Genomic DNA, 12,359 nt, shown 5'->3' on the forward strand with positions numbered 1-12,359 from the left:
TACATAACAAATTGTAAAAGCTTCATTTCTTTTATAGACATGGTTAATAATAAAACAGAAAAAAATTCATTAAACAAATCTAAAAATCTCAATCTTGCAAGTGTCTTTTAAGACGATGAACCACTCCTGTATTTAAATTCTACATGTTTTATGTTGGGTATCAGTAATTTGAATTGTCTCAATTGCTCAATTGTCTGCTACATATGTAATTATACATAGCCAATTACGTTTTTACCAATATCCTGATTAATTATTATAAGGAATAAACAGTGAATATACAAAACGTTTTTGGCTGATGTATTTACCTGTTTTAGATAGCTGTCAAATGTATCGAATGTATGTCTCGTTTGATTATTTAGATATATATGTTTTTGTGTTGGTTGTACTTCATAATTTGTTTTATTTACCCTGCAATGGTCAGCTACCATACTATGACTTCAAGTTAATGAACGGTGATGCAGTGCCATGTTACTCATTTAATTAATTTGGTCACAAGGTTGTACATGTACATATGTAGCTTTGAAATTTTAGTTGTTCTGAAGTAAATACAGATACTTTTGAATACAAGTTATGATACTTTTACCTTGTTTACCCGTCCGAGAGAAGTATTTGAATATGTTGTATCCATAAATGATAATACATGTATAACGGAAAAATCATACAATTTAAATTAACTTTCGCTAGCTGATATAAAGTTCCACGATGACGAAAATAGACGTATGAACAATTAATGCTTTGATCGAACTGTTTTTCCTCGTGTTTGATATCTGAAATAAAATAAGAATATTCATATGTGATCTGTGTTTATTAGTTGCTGTAGACATGAGAATTATAAAAGACAATTCGTAATCGAGTTTTGTCCGTCGCATTAACTTCAATCTGTTTTCGTCAGAAAAACATATTTTTCTAAAGAATTAATTTCTTAGAGATAATTTCTTTCTGTATGGTTTAATACGACTGGATTTTCTGGCGTCTGACCTAGTGGTATTTAAAAATAGACGTAAAAGAGGGGCGAAAGATACCAAAGGGACTGTCAAACTCATAAATCGAAAATAAACTGACAACGCCATGGCTAAAAATGAAAAAGATAAACAAACAAACTATAGTACTCATGACACAACATGTAAAACTAAAGAATAAGCAACACGAACCCCACCACAAACTAGGGGTGATCTCAGGTGCTCCAGAAGGGTAAGCAAGATCCTGCTTCACATGTGGCACCCGTCGTGTTGCTCATGTTATAACAAATCCAGTAAATAGTCTAATTCGGTTCATTAGGTCACATTTATGAAAGGGAAGGGGATTGTAGTTACGACGTTAGGAACATATCCGATATTATCTGTGAAACGGTTATTCCATAACGTTCAACCAGCTCGTGATGGCGTTTGTAAAATTCAATAAGGGATGATTTCAACTTCACCATATGGAACTCTTGGTTTAATAGCTCGCCTGTGAGAAGCAATCGTCTATCAAGAAAATCATGATAGGAAATACAAGCACGGGAAAGAGATACATTTAAAATATTTTTCTAAAACTACTTATTCGTAATTTTAATATATTCAAAAAAGGATAAAAGTTCGAATTCTTTTACGGATGTATAGATACCCTGCCACGTTCAGTCTTGTGTTTTTTGTTAGCTTAACTTCTAAAAACTAGATATTCTTCAAAAGTAAATTTTTCTTGTAGAATATTGTGATTAATTTAAGTACATTTAGGAAATACTCAAATTTGATATTTCTGTAACGACAATAATTGTAAATATATAAGAGGTACTAAGAAACATACTGTGTTACTTTCAATAAAAAAATACGAAACCTGCTTAAATGTTCTACTTCATCTAAAAATTGGACTTTCACTCAATGTCTGCATACCACCTCTACCAAGAGTACTGGTAATTTTAATACTGAGCATGCGTCTCTGAATGCACCCAGATGACAAAAATATAAAGATAAGATACATAAAATAATTGCATCCAGAATAATAAGCAAACTGGGTGTGAAACATGTATTGTAATTGGTGTATTCACTTTGCTATAATATACATAATAAACTAGGAATTGACATATGACGTATACTTTGTATATCAAATACGTAGAAAATTGATATTAATTTTGAAATATTACATAAGAAAGTCAAGCCTAAAAGGTAACTTGAAATTGAAGATGTAGACACGTTTCAATTTACAACATAATCCCAACAGTCTTTTTATTTTACTTGTGTGTGCAAGAATATACAGAACATTATATATTTTTTTAATACAAATGTTTTAACATCATATTTTTTATAATATATTCAGTCTATTATTTAAAACCAAAAGCAAAACCAAATAAGCAACGTTTCTGGCAGTATCGGGTTCAAATCTCTGCTTATTTCAAAGAAAACAAGATTTGTACATCCGGTTTTGAGTGGAAACCATCTTAAGGTTGATATAATATATTAATAACTGTATATGATATCTTGATCTGTTGATGTCTTTCCTGGGAGATTATTGAGGTTCTATGGTGGACAGTGACATTCACGTAAGATTAAATTATGTCTCTTTAAATTTGTACTTACGCTTGCAAATTAAGAATCCGGGTTACCACTTTGAATACAAGCTTTTCGACATTTCTTTACACAAATACCACCGTGCGTCTTAATCGTTTATCTGTATTTAGCTTCATCAGGGCTAGCTATAAGACTAAACCAAATCATTAAGAAACCAGGCACATTTTGATATATACCCATAAACGTTCAGAAGTTTCTTTATATACACCTGATAAAAAGTCTTGCAAGACTTCCATTGAAATCAATGTAAAATGACATGATTGTAGAATGTGTATAATCTGGATTTTACCAAATACTATTAATCCGTTTCTTTATATTTGACAAATGTATTAATTGGTATACAAACCGTTCTGAAACACTTAATCAACATCTTACAAATTCTTCTGGGTTTTTTTACATGCAATTTCCATGTTATGTTATAATCGTTCAGTTTTAAAGAAAACCAATATTTTTAATGGTAAACAAACCAATATAAATTTTTGGGAATTAAATGAATGAAAAGACATTTTACCACCAATTCAATAGTGTCGTGAAACATGATTCTTTACTATTAAGTCAGACCTCGGTGGATAGCTGTTTTATTAAGCTTGTGTTGATGTTAAGCTTACTCTATAGTTGGACTTACTTTATGTGCTAAATTGTTCGACTTAATTATTATTCATATTTGTATTTGTTTTGATTTCCATGTATTTTCAGAGAACCTTATGATAATATTCTAATGATTTTTTTACAAGCGACTTATATTTCTTTTAATGTTTTCCGTACTTTTACTGATATGGGAAGGATCTCATCATATATATATATATATATATATATTAAATAAAATAATAAAATAAGTAAAAAGTTAACAGTTCCATTCTATCGATTTCATCCTTCCAGGATAACTCTGTCTGTATATATATTTATATATATATATATGAAAGAGTTTTGGAAGAAAATCACGCATTTGATCTACGAAAGACTTATTAGTCTATATGTATGATTTTCAAAATATTTAAAAGTAGTAAGATCAAATGGAAAAGGTACAAATTGCCGATAATGTTGCAATATGTTCTCAAATCATTTATATACGATATGTTGCTTATGTGTCTTTTTAGTACACTCCTCCAGTTGTTTTAATATATTTTGCAGTAATAGTCGTCATATCGAGTTTTGATCACTGGGGTGACAGTTTTTGTTTAGTTTCAGCTGTATGCTATTCGCCATCCAACAACCAATAACTCAACCTATTAGACGAATTTGAAACGGCTGTTAAGTGTAACAGAGTGTTTGTGTTATTCGAAATACTGATCGATAACATGAAACTTCAGTAGACCGCATTAAGGGAGAACTTGAAAAAAAGATGAGATAATAACACTCTTATGGCGATTTTGTTTTCACTTAAAAAAAATGATAACAGACATGAATAATCCTATATGAACAAACTGATTTTAATTTGGAAAATCATGAATATTCGACTACTCCACAGGCTCTCCATATCACGGAAGATTATGTTCTGCGTCAGATTTAGTTGTATGAGCTTACTTTCAATATTGTCTGTTGCACTCATCACGCATTTTTCAGATTGTACAGGAAGATTACACCAAATTGCAGTTGGACAAAAATAACGCTAGAGGCTCTGCTACGAAGATTAAGTCTTTGGACGCAAAATTAAAATAATGATCAATTTATAGAAATTTTATCGATAGAAAAGATAAGTTTATACATGATCTTGATTTCTATTAAGTCAAATACTCATTACCGGGATTTGTTACCAATTGACGTGCAACAAACGTTTGATTGAATCTTAAAATTTGGCACAGCAAATCACTACAGTTTGTTAAATAAACCATTAAATTTCATCTTTATATCCCAGGTGCACATCTACTGTGAAAACGCAAACATGCATATAGACAAACTCGTCTGGACGTCGAATCATTATGGAAAGTGAAATAGTTACCTGTACTTAGTATTATATAAATAACACATAGCTGAGAGGGTGATAGAGCAGATTGTTACCTGGAGAAAACATTGTCAGCCGCGGTGTGTTACAGATTAATTTTATTTTAAAAGTATTTTCTATGACGTCAAGTACATAACCACGTTACGGGTATTAGAAAAAAAAAAGAAAGTCAAGCAAGATGTTTTATCTTTTTATCTTGACAGTCAGATAATAAAATCTAGCTGAGCCGAAACGTAGAACTTAAGCACTGTATTTAATTAATGATGTACTTTCAATTCATTGTCCTTTAAACTATCGATTTGATTGGTCTAGACGAGAGGGTAACATTAAAAACAATTGTCACCCCCTCAGCCATATGATAAAGTAAATTAACACCCTCGTATTAGCCAATCAAAATATGGCATTTTTACGTGAAGTATAATACATTTATGATATCAAATAGTGTTATTTTTACAACACTATTAATAAATCTTTAAAAACCCAAATGTTGCAAAATACTTGTCCTACCTTTATGTTGTTGGCCCCGCAGTTAAGCCCAAAACAACATCGGTTTTTGTGTGATAATTTGCTTTGAAACTCCATATGTACCCCCACATTTTTCAATGTCGGGACCTTTAAAATTGCACTATTATAACGTATTGGTTTTTTCATTGTTTGAGCTTAGATTTGGATCTGATTTATTCCTCATTTAAAACCCAAAGGATATTTTCTCATTGTGTATGTGCCCGTCCCAAGTCAAGAGCCTGTAATTCAGTAGTTGTTGCGTGTTGCTATATATCATTTATTTAAACATGCATCAGGCCGTTTGAGTTTTTGTTTGAATTGTTTACCGTTGTCATTTCGGGACCTCTGACTAATCAGGGTTTTACTTATTGTTGAAGTCCGTACAGTGACCTATAGTCTTTTAGTTCTGTGTCATTTCTTCTCTCTTGAAGAGTTGCCTCATTTGCAATCACACCATATCTTCTCATTTGCATATTAACGACGCCAAAGTGTGTATGTATCTGTCCCAAATCAGAAACCTGTAGTTTAGTGGTGGTCGTTGGTTCATGTCTGTCATTCATGTTTTTCGAATATTGATTTGTTTTAAATTATACCGTTATTTTTTTCAACTGAATTGTTTCTCATTTTTCATGTTGGTGCCTTTTATAGACGACTATGATGTATGGATGTTTCTCGTTGTTAAAGGCTGTACTTTTGTCTATAACTGATTACATCTACGTCATCTGAACGCTGGCAATTATACCACATCTCTGACCATCCCTGTATTTTTAATTAGACTGAAAGAGAACCGGATGATACTATTCCAGATATACATCTTATGTAGTTTTAAAACGACGTTCTTTAAAATTTACCGATAATACATGTAGCTCTGTCAAATAAAAATAATTAAACATGCCTCATTCGACTAAACATATTTTTTTTATTTCACAGGGTTAAAACAGAGATGTCTCTTGAACAATTTAGAAAGAATAACATTAACACTAATGGAAAGATTTTTAAAGAAATGCATATCAAACTTTAACTGCAAAGATACCAGGCTTAATGATAATTAAGTTTCATTCTAGTATTAACTTGAATCATTTCCAGAATAAAGTCACTCCAATAAAGACATTTCAATTAAGTATAATCCGCAGCATTCGCTAATATTGCAGATTATCAATCTTGCTATGCAGGTCTGTTCTCCCCAAAGTCACATTAAATCCTTGTTTTGCAATGTAACATATTCAGTGTATGTTATCACTGTATAAAGAATGTCAAATCTAATACACAATTATATACAAAAGCCAAGATAAAGTTGGTTTTCTAGGAGAAGGTACATTTAGATTTATTAACTTACAGAAAATCAGAAACATGTAGTTGATACCCTTTTTGGTTACTTTCAGAAAATGATTTTTTAGTTACATATGGTAGAAACGCTTGACTGTCGTGTCATTAGAGTCACACCAATAAGAAAGTGTAAACAAAAATGACCTAGTTTAAGGAGGGAAAATTAGGAGAGGTAGAAGAAAGTGACTTTTTATAGACATGGGCGATTCATGAATTGATTGTCATTTCATGTCTATAAAACTGTAACTAAAAGTGAATGCATGATACATCTATATGTTTATCATTTGATTTTGCATTTAAGAGATATAATAAATACAAAATATTTTGAATTCTCTTTAACCACACACATGTTTAGTTAAATACGTAAACTAAATGGACCTCAAAAACTCATATTATTGCGCAACGAGTGATTTTGAAAAAAACAAATATAAGTATATGGTAGAACTGAATATTTTCTTTTCATTTATTGATTATCTTTGCTTGCTTCTCATGAACAGTGGCAAATATGTCAGGACAAAATGAACCTGATTTGTATCAGGGTACATCTTTATAAGCAAATGACAGGTGTCGAAATGTGTTGTTCTTTTATTAGCTGTATTTATAACCGTGTTAAAAAAAGATTACTTAAAATTGTTATCATATACAAATGATTTGATTTCATGGCATACATGCTATTAGTTTTCTTGTTCATCTACATCAATAATAATGTAGTCGGTACAGGATTACCTACTACTAGTATGTAGTATGATCCTGGTTTTTTGCATGAACAGTGTCATAGAGTTTAACTTTTGGTTCTTATAGAGTTAGATATACTATTCATTTATTATTAAATCCGTTGGTGGTGACCTTCGAAATTTATATCAGGCAGGTACGGGCACCAGACATTGAGCAGGATCTACTTAACATTCCGGAGCACCTGAGATCACCCCAAAATTGATGGAGTTCGTGTTGCTTAGTCTTTAGTTTTCTATGTTGTGTGTTGTGTACTATTATTTGTCTGTTTGTCTTTTTATTTTTTAGCCATAGCGTTGTCAGTTTATTTTCAATATATGCGTTTGACTGTCCCTCTAGTATCTTTCGCCCTTCTCCTGATAATTAGTACAGTTACTTTGTAGCACTATACAGGTAAATTGCTTTGACTCTACTTATACATTAGTCTTAGTATTGGTTTAAACCCATTAAAGAGTACTTGATGTAGATGCATATGATCTTTTCAACCCAAATTAAAATCCAAATCTGTTTCTTATTTGAAAACTCAAAACGATTGTCTATAGTAATATTAAAATAATACTTTTCGACTGTTCCACTGACAGGCATTCTTTATCATTGGCTTTCAAATGAATTTATTTTATCTGACAACCATAGTTTCTGGAGTGAATCGAATTCAATAACATAGTGACACGGTTTTAGTGAAACTCCATTTTTATTGCCTACAATTTAACACAATAGTGAGATACATAGTTCAAATTAAATAGAATTTGTTCTGTAGTTGATATGAAACATATTTGCATGACAAGTGCATGGTTTCAGTTAGAATAAGATGAATCATTTTGCACTGATTGTTTGAAAAGTACATATTCAGTATCTTCCACTACTACAAATATAAATTCTCAAGAAATAGGTATACTGGATGTTTGCCCCTGATGTTACCTAATATATTAGGCTTCATTTTGTTTATAGGCATGGTATACAATAAAAAGACCTTGTTTTCATTAACAAATCTATAATTCCCTATCTTGCTATTGCCTTGTAAGACGGTGAACCACTCCTGTATTTAAATTCTACATGTTATATGTTGAGTATCAGTAATTTGAATTTGTCTCAATTGCTCAATTGTCTGCTATCCATGCATAATCAATTACTCCCCCCTCCCATTGACCTACTGCTTAATAATAATATGGAATAAACAGTTAATATACAAAATGTTTTTGCTTACGTATAAAATTATCACTAAAACAAATATTGCAGACAGCAATTACAACCAACTGAATTAATGCGCGCACCTACTACGTCTGCATCGAGAGGAAATGCACAGAAAAACTGTAGCTAGAAAAAATATGTTTATGAGCGCTGAATGTTCTGTTTACTTATGATAAAATCGTTACATGACAACAAACTCTAAAGTCTGTTGGAAAATTTTAAATGCAAAATAGCAGTACACAATACAAAAACACAATCCAAAAATGAAAATGAAACAACATACCCGATCTAAAAATTATCAGCAGTCATCCTTTTACAAACACTTTATTGGATACTTTGATGTTGATAAGCTGCGCTTAAGGAAGTTCGCTACTCAGTTTCAAAATAGCAAGCTTTTCAAAACACTAGGGGATTATTAAAGGAAACAAAAGAGCAAAAACAAATATCGGCCAATGTGCTTGTTTTCTAGATATTATTAGCCATTGAAATTTTGGCGGGAAAATGTTCTCTCTTGATTTTTCAAAAAAGTGTCAGATTCCAAACTTTGACTTCAAGATAAAGTTTCGTGTTCCTTTTGTCACGAGGCTGAACATGGTGTGGCTGTAAGATTTAGTGTTATGTCCTGTCTTTTATATTTACAAGCTGTGTTAAGGCTTCATACACGGAAGTCCTAAACTATGCGGATACTTTTGAATAAAAGTACTGATGTATTGACCTTGTTTATCAACAAGTGTTTTAGCCCAAGTGAAGAATTTGAATGTTTTATTTATAAATGATAAAACATGCATCACGGAAAGATCATACAAATTTAATTAACTTTCCGCTAGCTAAATTATAGATCCACAATTAGGAAAATAGACGTATGAACAATGCATGCATTTATCGATATGTTCTTTCCTCGTTTTTGATATCTTCAATAAAATAAGAATATTCATATGTCATCCATGTTTATTAGTTGCTGTAGACATGAGAATTATAAAAGGCAATTTGTAATCGAGTTTCCTCCGTCGTATTAGCTTCAATCTGTTTTTGTCAGAAAAGCATGTTTTTTCTAAAGAATTAATTTCTGAGAGATTATTTCTTTCTGTATGGTTTAATACGGCTGGATGTTCTGGCGTCTGACCTAGTGATATTTAAAACTAGGACAAAGAGATACATATAAAAGCATGCTCCGAATACTATGAGTTCGTATTTTAAATATATTCAATAAAAGGATAAAGATAGGAAGTCTATTAAGGATATATAAATACCCTACCACGTACGGTATTTTTTTTTTGCTTAACTTCTAAAAACAAGATATTCTTCAAAATTAAATTTTCGTGTAGAATATTCTAAATAATAACCGTAACTTTATGAAATGCTTAAATTTGAGATTTTTGGAACCACAATGATTGTGAATATATAAGAGGTATTAAGGAACCGAGTGTGTTACTTTCAAGAACAAAATACGAAACCTTCTTACAAGTTTACACTTTTCAAATCGGACTTTCACTCAATGTCTCTACACCACCTCCACCATGAGTACAGATGATTTTAATACTGAGTATGAGTCTTTGAAAGAGACTTCTAGATGACAAACATATGAAACACAAAATAAATGCTTCCATAACTAAGCAAACTGGGTATACAACTTTTTTTGTAATTAATCTGTGCAATTTTCTTTAATAGACATGTGCGGTTTGCAGAACCTTAGAATTGCAATATGATGAGGACTTTGTATATTAAACATGAAGAAAAATTGATATTCCAAATAATGTATAAAATAGTCATGACTAACATGTAACTCGAAATTGAAGCTGTAAATACAGTCGACTCTCGTTATGTCGAAGTCAGCCGGACCAGAGAAATATTTCGCGATACACGTAGTTCGACTCAAACGAACACCGGAAGTTCGACAATCTAAAGGGACACAACTCTTGCTTAGCTTGGTAAAGCTAAAATAAATCCGGGTGAATATGACAAGGGGATCGATATTCTAGTATCAGATCGATGTATTTGTATGTCACAGTCTTTTATTATTATAATGACAGTTATTTTTACTTATTCAATTGTTTCAATTAAAAAAAAATCCCATGGCTTTTCTAAGATAGTAATTTCCAATCGACAGTTTCGTAATTCAGGTCGCTAATAGCTGACAAAATTGTTTATTCTCGGATACAAGAGATTTAAGAAAATTTTGATTTCTATTCATTTTGTTTTATCTCATTCTTTGTTTTCAAAAGAACATATAATAAGATTAAAGACGCCGTTTGAGTAGTTTTTAGGTGATCATCAACGGAAGCCATAATCCTCACTTTATACACACCCAAGCTCATTAGTGTAAATCACAAATTAATTGTTTTGTAAACAATTAAAATACTTTTTCATGAATATTAACAATTTATCACTAATTATTTATAAAAATTCTACAAAAGATAATCTTAGGAAAACACTCATGGAAATAGCATGTCATAAATCAATACAGTGGTCAGTGACCGGAAATTTAATTACACGTGTATTGTCAGATTAACTCTTCAATTCATTTAAATCCCGGAGGTCATGTTTTGACATATGTGTATTAGTTCGAGATAAAAAATGATTTTTGAATGCTTTTGTTAACCTTGGGATCGTAAATTTAGTTCGACTCAACTGAAATTTCGACTCATCCAATTTCGACTCATCAGGAGTCGAATTACATACTTTTGTATGGAAAAAAGTTCGGAACCACGTGAAAACTTCGACTCATCCGACATTTCGAGTCAACCGAGTTCGAGACAACGAGAGTTAACTGTACTTTAATTTACAGCTTAAATCCAACAGTCATTTACTTGACTTTTGCAGGAATCTACAAACAATTATATATTCTCAATACAGGGGTTTAACATCATATTTGTTATATCATATTCACATTCAATTATTTCACATCAAAATAAAAAAAAAATCAGTAACAATGGTTGGCGTTCTCGGATCAAATGTTGCTTTTCTTATTTCAAAAACAGCTATATGTTTTGGTACATCCAGTTTTGAGTGGGAACCATCTTAAGGATAATATATTTGTTATTAACATTTATTCAATAACTGTATATGATATCTTGATCTGTTGATGTCTTTCCTGTTAGATTAATGAGGTTCTGTTGTGGGCAGTGGCATTAATGTAAGATTAATTGATGTCTCTTTGAATTTGTACTTTAAGCTCCCCAATATTGAGAATCCGCTTAACGTTAAGATATGTTAGAAAAAATCTTGTTATTAAACAATTGAAAGGTTACCACTTCAAATACTAGCTTTTCGATGTTTCGTAACATAAATAACACACAGCGTCATAAGCGTTTATCTTGATTCTTTATTACCCTCATCAGGCCAAACAAACCAAATCACCTTGAAACCAGACATATTTTAGTTAATACCGAAAAACGTTCAAAAATAACTTCATATTTCACAAATGTATTAAAAACCATTCTTAAGTTCATCTCTCTGATACAATAACCGTTATCTACGCTTACTCACTTTAAATAAGCAGTTAGTAAATGCATTTACATCTTAACGAGTTCTTGTGTTCTTTAGCACTCTTTTCATGTTATGTTATAATATTCAAAATCTACAGAAAACTAATATCATTAATGGCAATCAATCCAATATAAATATTTGGGATTTGAAAGAAAAAAAAGCCATTTTACCACCAATTCCATTGTGTCGTAAAACATGATTCTTTACCATTAAGTCAGACCTCGGCGGGTAGCTATTTCATTAAACTTGTGTTAATGTGAAGCTTATTATGTATTTGTGATTTACTTCATATGCTAAATTGGTCAACTAAATTATCATTCATCATATTTTGTATTTTTCTTTATTTTCTTGTATTTTCAGAGAACCGTATGATAATATTCAAATGATTTTTTTACAAGCGACTTATATTTCAGTTTTTTCGTACTTTTACATGGTTTAACTATTATGTGAATGGTCTCATCATGTATATATATATATTTGAGAGCAAATTGCGTGTTTTATCGGAAAGACTTATCAATGTCTATTTTCAAAGTATTAGGAAATAATATTAAATGGAAAGCTACGATAATGTTGCAATATGTAACAGTTGTCATATCTTTTATTTGAAATATGTTGCTTATGTGTCTGTTCAGAAC

The sequence above is a fragment of the Mytilus edulis genome, chromosome 4 (genome assembly GCF_963676685.1).
Source record: "Mytilus edulis chromosome 4, xbMytEdul2.2, whole genome shotgun sequence".
Lineage (NCBI taxonomy): Eukaryota > Metazoa > Mollusca > Bivalvia > Mytilida > Mytilidae > Mytilus > Mytilus edulis.